A 14,709-nucleotide genomic window follows, 5' to 3' on the forward strand; every position below is an offset into this window, starting at 1 on the left:
CTGAGTGCTCCTACTAGGACCACCACCTCCTCTTAATCCTTTTTCACAAACTTTTTAAGAGGGTGGTTGTGGATGCCTTCGTTTACACAAACATTGCAAATCCCATAGTAGCACTATGGTACTAACCTTGTAGCTTGAACGATAACATTAAATGCTTGGTGGTGAAACTAGGAACTACACCACCATAGATAGCTGCAAGATGAAGTTCCCGTGGTCAAGCTTATGACTATAAACAAAGCACTGCCGGGAGATACCCTGGATTATCATGAGAAAAAATATTTTATATATAATCATTAAAAAAATATTATAAAAAAACAAATTTCTTATTAATAAAAGCAAGAACATGTTATCAAGTTAGTATGCACCTTCGGGTATTCTTGATCACTAACCATTTTCAAGTTGAGATTAAGAAGAACAAGGGGTATATGATGCTAAAAATATGAGAGCTGCATTGACTACGTACCTTAATGATCTTTGGTGATGGAACACACTCGAAAGGTGACCCCAACATTGCACACTTGACTTTCATGAAAGTCCAAGTGTGGGGAGGATGGTGAGAATCCCAAAAAGTTCCATGCAAAAAAATAATGATGACGATGTTAGTTCTATCTTGCTATAAAAAAGAGAAGAGAAAAAGAAAATGATATATATTATGATAGAACCGCCTAATTTATATAAGATCAAGTACGGCTGTCCCCGTTTAACACATTGACGCGCACTTACTTTCACTTATATAAACCCGGTAGTCTGTCGAGTGTCACGAATGACCTCGGTAAATCAACATCATAACCAAGATCGCATGATTAATCAAATACACATCATATACACAGAGTTACAGCAAAAATAATGTTTACAATGAGTTCACAAATAATAATTCAAGTTTGGGTTTCAAAACCGATTAGTGAAAACAACATAGCTTTCAAATGATTACAATAATATAAGTTCCAAATACATTTCTAGCATAAGTGACATCCTCTGATAAAAGCATATAGATGAGACATAAATATAGAGTCACCGAGCCCACCGGCGATTAGCCACCATCTTCAGCAGGCCGAGAACTTCACCTGCAATATGGTGGGATAAACCCTAAGTACTCGAATGTACTCAGCTAGACTTACCCATCATAAACTAGAAATAAAGTGACTCCAATGAGTATGCAAGGATTTATAGGTGGAGCTAGCTTAACAAAATTTTGCATAAAAGCCACTAGTTGAGCTATACATTTTATAATTCGGTAACCAAGTTAATTATAGCTATTCATCTCTAGATTAGCACCTATACTAGAGCAATCATGTGATTAAGCTAACAAGCATTAGTAACCATATCCAGTGTAACATTTCCATATTCATCATAACCATCAAATTCCTTCAATTAATGCTACGTTGCTGCTGCTCAGTCAAGTTCTCACTATCCGAGAGAGATGGCGACTCGAATTGATTCCAACCAACTAGGGAGTTATTCCTAACACAAACCTAGACATACTTGTGCCAAAGTAGTCTTAGGTCACCTTTGGTACAACTCAGGTACAATCATGGGTCCGAGCAGTGCCGCACCCTCAGGGATACTACTAGTCAGCCAGGAAGTTCAGGCCCAACCTACCGTTGGACTTATGCCACTGGCTCTCCGCACATCCTTACTTCCTCTAGTGTACGCACTTTCACTTACTGGGTCCCGGCCTGAGTTGAGCTACTCAGCTTCGTGGTCGGAATGACTTATTCAGCCAACTAAGTGCTAGGCATGCATTCAACATGACATGAGGACATACAGCGAATCGGTCCTTAACCGATACAGATGGGGATAAATAGGCACCAAGACCTCCGTGCCTTGTTGCTTCTCTATCACAATCCCACCCGGTCTCCTTTTATTTATCAACTCATGGCTATTTCCACGATAGCAAATATAGTCAACCATGCTTTGGTATCCACCTATATCTCGTAGGTGATAGGAAATCACCCGACTTCTACCGATCTAAGCATTGCTAAGCATTTATTCTATCCTAGACCTACATAGGGTTCAAGGTATATTTCTGGACAAGGTAGTTCTATGCATCAATTGGTTTCAATCAACTCTTATAACCTAATGCATCAAACATAAAGGACTCAAGTGATATTTGTAAAGCATAGGAGGCTTAGAATGCTCTAGGGCTTGCTTGGGATCCAACACTAGGTTAGTGTTTGTTAGACGACACTCGCTTGGCGAGCATCTCCCATCTCAGCACTTGCTTAGTCCTTTCGTATTCTGGGAGGATTCACCAAACTCCATCTTTGGGTTTGGCTCCAACATCACATCCTTCACGTGGTGCATCTAGCGTACCTAGATGAGATGCAATAATGTAAGTGCATGAATGTGAAGAATGGAAATATGAGATGCCTCACATAAAAGTATTCAAGATGAGCACAAGGATACAATGAACATATATAAGCACTCCACGTTACTTAATTAAACATCCCACAACCTATCATGCTAGGATAGCAAGGAAGGCAACACCAAGCATGACACAAGTTTCACAAGGTTTTAGGTATATTAACTTAACACCATCAAAGGCATGAGCCACACTTAGCAACACACAAAGCAAAGCAAGGTGAAGCAAACAATTTTAGGTACAAACACAGATTCTGAACAACAGCACCATAGTCACTTGTTTTAATCATACCTAGAGTTCTAAGCATGCAAAAAGTGTGATTCAAGACTATGGAAATATAATGAAATTATCTAAAACTTTGTTATTAACACCAAAAGCTGATTCAACAAATAACAAGGTCAAAATACATCATGAAGAAAAGCTTATACAACTAAGGATAGAAAACTGATATTAACTTCAGAAATATATCTCTTAAGTTATATTCATCCAACATGCATGATCCTTAACTTTATAGAAACATTATTAAGTTATCTATAACTTTATTATTATCATCTTAAGATGATTCTATAGCTAACAAGGCTAAACAATACCAAGAAGGCATCTCTATCCAGATTTGGATAGAAATATGATATTCCACTTTGAATAGCTATAATTGGAGTTCTAGACCACCAAAAAGGGTGTTCTCTAACATTTTGGAAATATTAGGAGAAGCACTACAACTCTCTTATTATCACCAATACATGATTCTATGTTTAAATGAGCCAAACAATACAATCATTTAGATCTATCCAGAGGACATGAAAAAACCTGACAACAAATTTCTAAAATCTATAACTCCTAAATCATCAGGCCTAAAATCATGGAATTTTAGGAAAAGCAAGATAAGGAAATTATCTACAACTTTTGCATTCACTATATTTACAGAAAACATCATTTGATCCATGAAGTTATCATCACAACAGAAAGTATACATGCAACCATTTGATAATGTAACAATTTGATGTTTCACTTGTTTTGCTAACAAGGAGCATGCACACATGTGACATGTCATCAATCCATGTGACATTGTTTATTAGCCCTTGGATCAAATCATCCTTGAATTGATGGTGGAGATGAAGTATAATTGTGCTTCTTTGCATGATAGCATGCATAAGGTCGGTGGTTCTTGCATGGGGGGCAAGTGTGGGCCGCCCCTGCCTCCTTGCTGGGTTGGCTATTCTGTGGGTGCATGTTGGTGCTGGTAAACAAATTGTTGGTGTATGGCTCTTTGTTGACTTGTAGAATATACATTTGATTGTTTCCTCACATTTGCAGACTTGCATATATTCCCAAATAATATTATTTCTTATATATTTGAGTATATCCTACAAAATAACTTTGAGCACCAAAACTTATGGAACTTGTTAAATAAAATAATATTTTGCTATGATGTAGCATTGAATGTTTTTATTTTAGATTAATTTGGTGGTCAATTTATATGAGTTAAGGACTGCCAACAAGCTCCCCAACACTTGTTCTTTGCTTGTCCTCGAGCAAAGGTAAATGTAACTATGAAGTGTGACTTCAAAAGGTATGATGCTAGCATAAAAGATATTCCATGTCATTACTTGTGGATTTTGAAGTGTCTACCATGTCGCCTTGAGCGGTTGAAAAGCGGAATGGCTGTGACACCAAGTCATCACTTTCCCCCTATGAAGCATACTTGGAGTTTTTATACTTTTGAAATTGAAAGCATAGCTCATACTTTTCCTCAAATGGTACTCTCAAATCGCTCAATGGTGTATATATCCTCACCAAGAGCTTTTGAATTTGCCTTCTTTTTCATCCTACTTCTAAAAAAGGCATATATGGAGCATTGGGTAAGGATGAATAGAGAGGCATACTTGCATCACATAATATTGCTAAGTCAAAAACCAAATCCAAGAAGATGCAAGCCATACACTTTGATCAAGAAGTGCAAGTGTGTGGAATTTGAACTCTTTTTCGTGTAGCTAGACTCCTTTTTCATGACTCTCCCTCTTTGCTTTTTCATTTTAGAAAACATGGGCTATCTTTTCTTCTTCTACTTTTTTCTGTCTTTTTTCTCACATGCTTTTTTAGCATGGATTTATCTTTATGCCCTTTTTAGCATGAATATTTTTTCTTTTTGCATAGCCCATATTTTCTTTGGCAGAGGAGGATTTTTGAGAAAAAGGGTCATGACATATGAATGGAGTTTTTTTATTTGGTGAATGGATGGCATGTTTTTGCTCAACTCTCAGTGTAAGAGTCGGCATATTATATCTGGGTGTACGTGAATCTTGATCATGGGTGCATGACGAGAGTCTCTTAAGGGTCACAACAATTTGACAAAACTCATTGTTGATGGTAGGTAACATCAATCATAAACAGTCAATATAACATGCATATATACTTAATTCTGTGTCAAAACTGACCAATTTATAAAAGCACAAGTACAATGGCAACCACCGAAATGATCACACTGTCATACTTGAGCCCATATAAACCCAGTAGTCCGTCGAGTACCACAAAGGGTCTCAATTCATCGCCAACATACAACCAAGATCATACATGTTTCAACATACATGTCACATATTACATAAAGTTCACAAATACCTCACCATACATCGGAGTACAATTAAAGTTATTACAAACCAAGTTCAAATGAAGTAGTAGCAAAAGAAAATATAGTTTAAAATAAACATCTCACACCATCATTCAAATACTTTGCTAGTTTATGATCACAACCCACAAAAGCATCATAGAGGAGTTAATGAGAAGTGCCTTGCCCAAGGCCTACTCCTCAACCATGGCGGGATAGAAGCAGTTCTTACAATATCCATGATAGACTATATTATCTGCAACAAGTGGGGAAATAAACTCAAAGTACAAGAAGGTACTTAGCTAGACTTACCCATCATAAACCAAAAATTATGTGACTCCAAGGATCATGCAAGACTTTATAAGTGGAGCTAGCTTGACAATATTTTACATAAAAAGCCACTAGTTTAACTATACATTTTATAATTCAGGTATCAAGTTAATTATAACTATTCACCTCTATATTAACAACTAACCTATGCCAAACATATGATATATCATTATGTAGCATCACAATAATAACCATAGCCGGTGTAGCATTCCCATGTCCAATATAACCATCAAATTCCATAGTCTAGTTACTATGATGCTGGGACTACTCGAGTTTCTCACTATCCAGGAGAGACGGTGATTCGAATTGCTTGCAACCAGCTGGGCAATTATTCCTAACATAAACCCACACTTCCCCCATCGGGGTCATGTCGGTTCACCTTTTGTACAACTCAGGTACACATTTTATGGGTTCAATCAGTGCCGCACAACCAAGGACAACCAGCTACCAGGATGTTCAGGCTTGGCCTGCCCTTGGGCTCACATCTGGCTTCCTGCACATCCTTACTGCCATCTAGAGTGCGCACTCTAATAGAACGAGGCCTGGCCTGAGTTGAGCTATCCGGACAGCTAAGTGAGAGTCATGCGTTCAAGATATGATTTTTTGGATAGTCCTAGCTCTAGATATGATTTTTGCAAGTTTGTATTCAAATCTATGAAAATAAATACACAAAACACTTCAAAAACCCTAAATACACTACGTACACCCGGTTCATACACCCCACTGCGACTGACAGTAGGGCCCCACAGTCAACCCGACCCCACTTGATAGACACACAAAATAGAGCACGGTGGTTGACCGGCCACTGCTTGTCGACGGTGAGGTCACCGGAGGCGAGATCACCGACGTTGTGTTCCCCACACTCTTGCGAACCTACTGGTACCCTAGGTTGGCTCAGTGGATCACCAAAGCGACCTCGCCGGTGGGCATGGTGGCTCGACAATGACATGCAGTGGCAGACTCGCTGTCTCCAGCAATGGCATGGCTAGGTGAGCACGGCTACAGCATCAGGAGGTCCTAGCAGAGCTCTAGGGTTAGGCCATGGCCACGGCGAAGTGGCGGTGAGCTTTGACCACGTGCATGTTGTCACGACGGTGCATAGAGCATGGCGGTGGTGTCACCATTCTGACGAGACAGTGATTGAAGGTAGGTCTCCTTCAATAGGGAAGGTGCTACACCTCTAGGTGACACAGTAATGGGTACTAGAGTAGGCTAAGGGCGGCCGGTGAAGTCAGCGGCGATGAGTGTGTGCTTGCGGCCATAGCGGACGCCGACGGCGGCGTCGCGTGTTCCCGCATGATGGCAACAGTAGCAGTTAAGCCGGCTGCGGTCTTAGTGACTAGTCCCTATGGCGACGACCAGATGAGGGAGAGAGAGGTTGGAGATGCTACAGTGATGCTGGCCACGGGCGATCTTGGAGCTCGGCGGCATTCTGTGGCCATGGCGGCAACGGCGATGTGAAATGTGGCTTTACCTCTGCTCGGATGGTGGCACTGGCGGGTCAAGGAGGTAGAGGAGATGGTGGCAGAGTTGTGGGTGAGGTGGATTAGACGATGACACTACATGCACGATGAGCGAGCACGGTGGAGCTCGACGGCGACGGCGTGGCGCTGTAGGTTTGCTCTAGCATGCACGAGAGCGAGAGAGGCGAGTGAAGGAGTGCGAGTGAGAGCGAGTGGGAGTGGAGGGCGTGTCATGGCGGCTTTGCTGTCCACCCCAGCCTAACTAGTGGGCCTGACATTGGCATACGACGTCCACACAGTGGACGCAGCCTGTGGCCGGTCGGCCACGACGTCGAGCTACATGGCCGATTCAGAGCTGCATTGGGTGTATGACAGCGCGACTTCATGCACATGTAACTCCTAATCCGTGGTGATCTAGTGGAAACGATATTAATAAAAATCATAGGGCTATGTGAGGTCTCCAACTTTGCTTCAGGATGCATCATCTAATTTGCCATGGATTGCAAGTTATAGTGCTTCAAAGTGGTGTACTTGAAACTGTAATCGGCTTCTAGACTTAGAAAGATTTCAAGTCTTGAAAACAGTACAAAGTTGATTCTTGGGAGCTATTTTTTACCATGTTAGGCACTAAATTAGCTCATGACCCTTAAATAAAGTTTGTTACCCATGTCAAGAACTACAACTTTTATTAAGGGTGCACTATCATGCAAACACTCTAGACTATAGTTCAACTCTAGTCAAAGTAGTTTTATGAAAATTGAAGCTTTGAGTAAACTATGACTTAGAAGCAAAATTGGCCCATGTCATGAATACAAACATTGTTCTATTTACCATCCTAGACCTGTCTAAGGTGTTTTCATGACCTCACAATCATCTCTTGCATTGGTCACACATGATCACAAGCATACAGTGTTCGCCTAAACGGCCACTAAACGGTAAACGGTGGTAAACTATTTTATTTAGGAGGTAAACAGAAATTAAATGGTTGACCATTTAAATGATCCAAAAATAGGAAAAATGGTCTAAACGGAATGGAGATAAACGGTATTAAACGGGCAAAACAGCTATTTAGGCGAACACGAGGTAAATCTAGTTTAGTTTTATATGGATAAATTTATATACTTAAGTTTATTATATTTATAAATGTGTCCACTTGATATGTTACATGCATAAATATCTATATTTGGTTCTTTTCACATGCATAAATATATATACATACCAAAATAATTGATTTTTACTCAGATAAATATGTATAAATGCTAGAATACTTGATTTTTTACATGAACATATATAATTATATGTATTTTTTTTAATATAAAACCATTTAGACCGTTTAACTTCGTTTAAACACCGTGTAAATAGCCTAAACGCTAAACGAAGGGCAGCCGTGTAAAGACTATTTACCGTTTAGGAAAACATTGCAAGCATATGCATATATATAATCAATATCACATGTGATAATATGTAAGAATAAGATGAAATTCCATATGCTCATGCTCATGAATGCTTGGATGATGCTTTGCTCATGAAATGCAAGTGCCAAATGCATGCTTAACACTAGGGTGTTACAAATTCCATCACCAAACATAGGTCTAGGGGTTTAAACTAATAAATTACATAAGTTTTGCAGAATATGTGTTTGTAGGAGGATTTAATCAGAAAACTGGCATGATGGACCTATTCATCAGAGCAAAACACGTTTATCCACGACAAAACCGACATTGGAAAGATCTAGTAGGCAAACCACCAAAGATCAAGCCAAGAAGCTGACAGGGGGGCTAGCCGACCCAACCCCTAGCCTGGTCGGCCTATGGGCCCCACAGGTTAGGCTCTCCTTCGTAGGTCGGTTTCCCACCTCCTTAAAGATTAAATCTACGCTGTTATTTCAAGTTGGTTTGATCCAAGGGCTCGGAATTAATGGTTTCCCCTATATATAGCAGCCCCTACCCACCTCCCCGGGGCCATCCTGAAACCCTAATTCATATCCTCATCTCAGGATCAGGGCATTAAGAGAGATTAGTCCTCTATTTAGGATCTATTCTTTGTACACAATAGAGAGAGTAAGGGAAGAGTTTGGAGGAGGTATTGGCCTATCGGTACTACCTCTATGGCTTATACTTTGGCGGATCTAGGCTTCTCCAAGTCTACATCTGAGATACATCTGGTAATTGACTTCTATTTAAAGTAAGTATTGTGCTCTTTTGTTCATGGGTTCACAGTTCTTTTGAGTACTCTAGTTCTTGCTAGCTAGATTAGAGTAGTAATCGTTAGCATAAGCGTGGTGCTTAGGATATCAGCTACCAGTATTTGGTCCCTGCTCCCTGGTTGCGTGGTAGTACTGGGAGGTGATAGCCCCATCTATCCTGTATAGTCCACTCTGAATTGAGCAGGTTCTTAAATTAGTAGGACCATAGTCGCATCAGCAGAGTTATCTATTAGTGGTGCTTTACCATCTAAGCGGCGTCCCAAAGTGAACACTAGAATCATAAGGCTTGCTTTGCATAGGGTCATAACCATAGGAATCCTCTCTACTCATACTTAAACCTTGATTGCTGTCCTAGGACAAACTAGTGTTTAGACGACCTACACACGTTTCCCTGTGGATACGATACTCGATAATACTCCGGGTGAAAACTACTTTGATACCCGTGCGCTCATGGATTTTGTCTATGTGTGCCACCATAGGTGTCAACACTCATCATGATAACAAGTAGCATATGTTTCATAGTTTTACAAAGTGTAATATCATATGGCTTTGGTAGGATATTTTACCATTGAGGAGATGTATTGCTATAAATTTTCAAGTTTTAGTAAAACAGAAATTCTCCAAGAGCTTATATAGAAAATATAGGATTTCTTTAGTCTTTGCTATATCTCACTTCACAACAACTTAGTTGACATGTTTTCCAAATAATGATGTATCCACAAGTAAGGAGTATATGAACTAGGAATAAAGTTTATGTCAGCCAATCTTTATAGAGTCAAGTTCATAATTTGGCAAGTTTTTATTTCTTATTTTTAAGTCTGATTAGCATATTTGGAATTTTGAACATAATCTAACATAGAATCATGGGTGAGAAAATGGAGTGCTAACCATTGTGCCCGAGAGATAGCATGAAAGGGTCGGGTCCCCCACACTTGGACTTTTATGTCTTTCTACATTAAAAGCCAAGTGTGAATGTTGGAGCAACTCTTTAATGTGTATTGTAGCACCCATGTTCCTAGACTCATTCATCCTTCATTCATGTAATTGTTAGTGACAACAAATACACAAAGGGAACTTTTCTAGCACCAAGTTTTTGTTTATTGTGGGAGATAAGGGAGGTCATAGCTTTATTCCTAAAAGACAAGACTAAGCTAAGTTTATTATGCAGAGAAATATATATTTATTTTATTATTATTTAAAAAAGTTCTAGTAGCTGAAAATTATTTTTATTTATTTATTATCATTATATACTATTTTTATGACTTTATCATGGTGAGCAGGGCATAAAGGTAAAACAAGGTAGAGACAACCAAGAAGAAATGAATGAAGCATGTCATGAAATGTTTCTAGAGAAGTTCACCCCCCACACTTGAATTTTGCAATATGCAAAATCAAATTTGGATGGTAGCTCTCTCCATTGAGTGTGCTTCATTGTTTAAATGATATTTGGTTGGATTTACCTTGCATTTCACCCCTTCGTTATTTTTGCTCAAACCTGAAAGGTTAGTGACAAAAATACCTAAAGGAGCAATTTCACAAATATGTCCTGTTAGTGTTTCATGAACCAAACTAGTAAATTTGTACGATTGTCGTGCTGCTCTAGGAAGATGATGGTAGCATCCAAAAGACACAAGGATTTATATTGGTTTAGGCTGGTGCGCTACGTCTAGTCTTAGAGATGATCAAGTGTGTGTTCCTCACTTGAATGCTCTGAAGTTCTTACAATGGGGGTGCAAGAATGGTGGAAGAGGTAGGAGAGCTAGAGCTAAGAGATGAACTGCCTGAAGGAAAGCTTCAGGAGTCCTGTGGTGTGAAGAATGAGTGAATGAATGTCAAAATGTCTTGGGATGGTGCCATGGCTGCCCTTATATAGAGTTTGGGGCTAGGGCATGTACAAAGAAGAAGGTTCTCCCGACTGAGGGGCCATGAGCCTGAGGGAGGGGCCTATCTAGCTTGGCTTGAAAGCTATGCCATCTTGTGGTGTATGTCCAGGTGTGGTTGTCATCATGATCTTGTGCCCACGTTGCTGTAAGGTGTGGTGGGGTGCTACTGTGCTGGCCATGGCAGCACTATTGGCATGGTGGTGGTTCGCCAGTCGTCCTATGCGACGTGGTTTCCATCATGGCCTTCATCATCGCCTCTTGGTCTCTTGGGGGCATCGTATAGGAGTTGGTAGCCACCCCCAAGTCATTGATCATTGAGTTTGCTTGTGGATTTGGTGGCCATGATCTCGACCCTCGGGGTCATGGCTCCCACCGATTTGGGTGGCCTCTAAGTCAAGGCCTCCATCATGGATCCCATCCTATAGCGGGTAGAATCGTACGTGTGTCTTGTTGGACTATATTCAGATGGTGGTCCACCTTGCTGATAGTCACCACCATGCGTTGTTGTTTTGTCAGTGCTGTGTGGTGCAGGGATGGCATCTGACCAGAAAGAGGTAACCGTTGTCCCCTTGGTCCTTGCGGGGTCAGTGTGGCGTGCTCATTCCTATCAGAGCAGGCATGCTTGGCTAGGCTCGACCTCTCCCCATTCCTCCTAGGGGTCATGATGGTGGAGAGGTCGTGTGTCTCTTGTGCATCATGCGGCTAAGGCATAAGGGAGGGGTTGTGGCTGACCCTAGCCTTGGCATCCAACCTGGTTCACTTGGCTTGGCGGGGCCTCGATCGTTTAGGCCTTCGCTAGCTAATGTATCATGGGTCGCTCAGCCTGCTTACTAATTGATGCTTTGAGACACTCGGGGATCATAACCCTGATAGTTGCCCCTGTGCATTTTTATGATCACGAAGGGATCATGAAAGCCCTGAGATGCATGTTCATCGAGTGCAGGTTTGTAGTCATGGCTTGTTCAAGCTTCGACGCTCGACCCCTTGCGGGCTAGTGCGTTCAATGCAGTAGGTGGCAGTTATGTTCTGCCTTGTCAGGATGCCCTGATGACATGGTATATGTCTGTTGATCCCTGCTGTGTTAGTGTGCTACGCGTCGGGGTTTGTGACCCAAGCACGGCTAAGTGGTCTCGTCGACACTGTACCAGCCCTGCCTTTAGGAAGGTCTCAATTTCCCCCAACCTCACATGGGCATCTAACGTTGGTTGTGGTCTCCTGTGGCTCACCACATAGCGTGGATGTCTAAGGCCGCTCAGTCTACCTTTGGGCTTATAAATGGAGGCCTTCCTACCGTTCGAATAGCTTGCAACCATGCCTAGGTAGCTGCTTCTGGCTTCTTTACAAAGCTGAGTTTGAGAGGGGAAGGAGAGAACTTTGGTGAGGACTATGAGGCTCTAAGCGTGTGTCCCACTAGGGGCTATCCACAGTGGTTAGAGGCTGGAGGTGTCCCTTTGTCGTCTGGTGCTAGAAGGGGACTTGCGAGCAAGGGAGGCCAAGATGCCATGGAGGCTAGCTCCATGATCATGCGGCCTTGGTTTTACCTATGCCTGAGTGGCTCAAGTACCCGTAATGGTAGTTGATAGAGGGAAGTTCTCCCCTCTGCCACGGGCCATCAGAGTGTGCAGGTAGCAAGTTAGTTCTCTAGAGAGAATGTTCGTCGCTCCCTGGCCACTGAATGATGGATTCGGGGCATTGTTCGCCACTATGCCCATCATGGCATCGTGATGATGTGGTGAGATGTTCTATGCCGGGGGCCATTTCACCCTTCTCTCCTCCCTACGTACTTTAGTTTTAGGGGGTCACGATGGTGCGAGGGAGCCTTCAAGGTGTTCTTTTCCATCGTGTCTGACCGTGCTTGCAGTTCATACCCCCGGTGGTGTCGTCCATGAGGTGGTGTTGGGCTTTTCCTGTTCTTACCTCCATGGCTTGACCGCGCATGTAATGCCATTCCCATGGGATGTATTTTTCGAATGTTGTATCCCTCCCTCAAGGTCGTGCCAAGCCCCTAGGCCATGAGGTCCGGTTGCGGGGCCTTGTTTTCAAAGTTGGGACTTCTGTGTGGGCTATCGACCTTCCTTCCCGCAGGATGGAGAGGTCACCCTTAGCTCGAAAGCCCCCACTTCATTTGTGATTTGACCTTATTGGGCCTAAGTCTCCTTGTCTGCTAATCAGGTTGTGACCTCGTTCTTGAGCGGCACTGTGATTGTGGGGTGTTTCCCTCTGGCCAAAAGTTGTTACTTAGGCTCAAGCGAGCCCAAACTATGCGCACTTGGATCATGGTAGGTGTTTTTTACATGGGGTTTGTCGTTGCCCTAGGAGTAAGGCATCGTCACATCCTGGGGGACCCAAATGACCGTCCACAAGCTAACCTTGGCGGGTCCACCGTCTTTAGGCCGTGGGTCTGAGATCCTAAAGGGAGTTCATCGCGCGGACTTAAGCTTTACTCTTTTTAGGATCTCTGGTGACCTTGTTGCGGTGGCTTGGTTTAGATAGTTTTTGTTTTTGCCCCACATGGGGAGAGGCATGTCCACCGTAACCATGCAATCAGAGTGGTGCGCCTCATCATGGTCAATGGGTAATTTGAGCAGGACCCGATATCCTCCCCAATCAACATGGATTTTGGCTATGCCTCATCGAGAGATGTCCCATAAATCATCGGTTGTCAAACCCATCGGTCCCCGACCGCCTCCGCAACGGTCAGAGGGCAAGATGCCTCCCCCAGAGGGGGTCAACCTAGGTGACTTCAAAGCGACAACTCAAACATAGAAAGAGATGGTTGTGTGGCTCCGCACCACCGATTAGAGCCGCTAGGGCCCATCTTGTTCCTGCCCCTATCCCTTTGTGGCCTCAAGCCCTTCTAAGGACTGACCGAAGAGATGGATTCCTAAGTGTGACACGGGGTCGTGGATGTAGTGGGTCGCTTTGCGCACATGCTCCCAAAGGCTTGTCATGCCTTGGGTTGCATGTGACTTAATGGCGACTGCCTGCGTCCGGAGCAAGAAAAGATTGCATAAAAATTAAAGAAATGGACAAAAGGGGTGTAGGTCTTATGCACGCTCTGCCTGTTGCTTCTTCATTCATCACCCTTTGTCTCGTTCCATTGGGACCCCTCCTACCAATGATCTTTTTCGTAAGAAAGGTTAGTTGGCGAATTCGTGATGACAGGGGGGTTAATTTGCGTTTGGGAAGTGAGATTAAGGATAAAATCTGTGTAGCTGCTCGATGTTCCATGAGTTGGTGTAGATCTCACTAGGATCATTCATGAGCCGATAGGATCCTAGGTGGATGATTTCTACGATGGTGAAGGGTCCTTCCTAGGGCAGCATGAGATTGTGCACATCCTTGGTGGTTTGGATCCACCGTAGGACAAGGTCACCGACCTAGAAAGCTCATTCTCAGATGTTCTTGTTGTGGTACCTTCGTAGTGCTTGCTGGTATTTCATGGAGCGAAGGAGGGATGTCTTGCGGGCTTTGTCCAGCTGGTCAAGTGCATCTTATCAATCCTTCTCTGCTTTGGCTTCGTCGTACACCAGGACTCGTGGTGCTCCGTGGTCGAGGTCGGTCGGTAGAACGGCCTTGGTGCCGTATACCATGAAGAATGGGGTGAAACCGGTGGACTGGTTTGGAGTCATCATTAGGCCCTAGAGCATGGCTAGTACCTCCCCCATGAATTTGTCGAGCCTAACAAAGATATGGGGTTTGAGGGCCTGAAGTATCATGGCATTCGCACGCTCTACTTGGCCATTGGTTCATGGGTGAGCGATGGAGGCCTAGTCGACTCGAATGCCATAGTCATCGTAGAATCAGAGAAATTTCTTCCTAGTGAAGAGTGTGTTGTTGTTAGTGATTATGGAGTATGGGAC

The sequence above is a fragment of the Miscanthus floridulus genome, chromosome 18 (assembly GCF_019320115.1).
Source record: "Miscanthus floridulus cultivar M001 chromosome 18, ASM1932011v1, whole genome shotgun sequence".
Classification (NCBI taxonomy): domain Eukaryota; kingdom Viridiplantae; phylum Streptophyta; class Magnoliopsida; order Poales; family Poaceae; genus Miscanthus; species Miscanthus floridulus.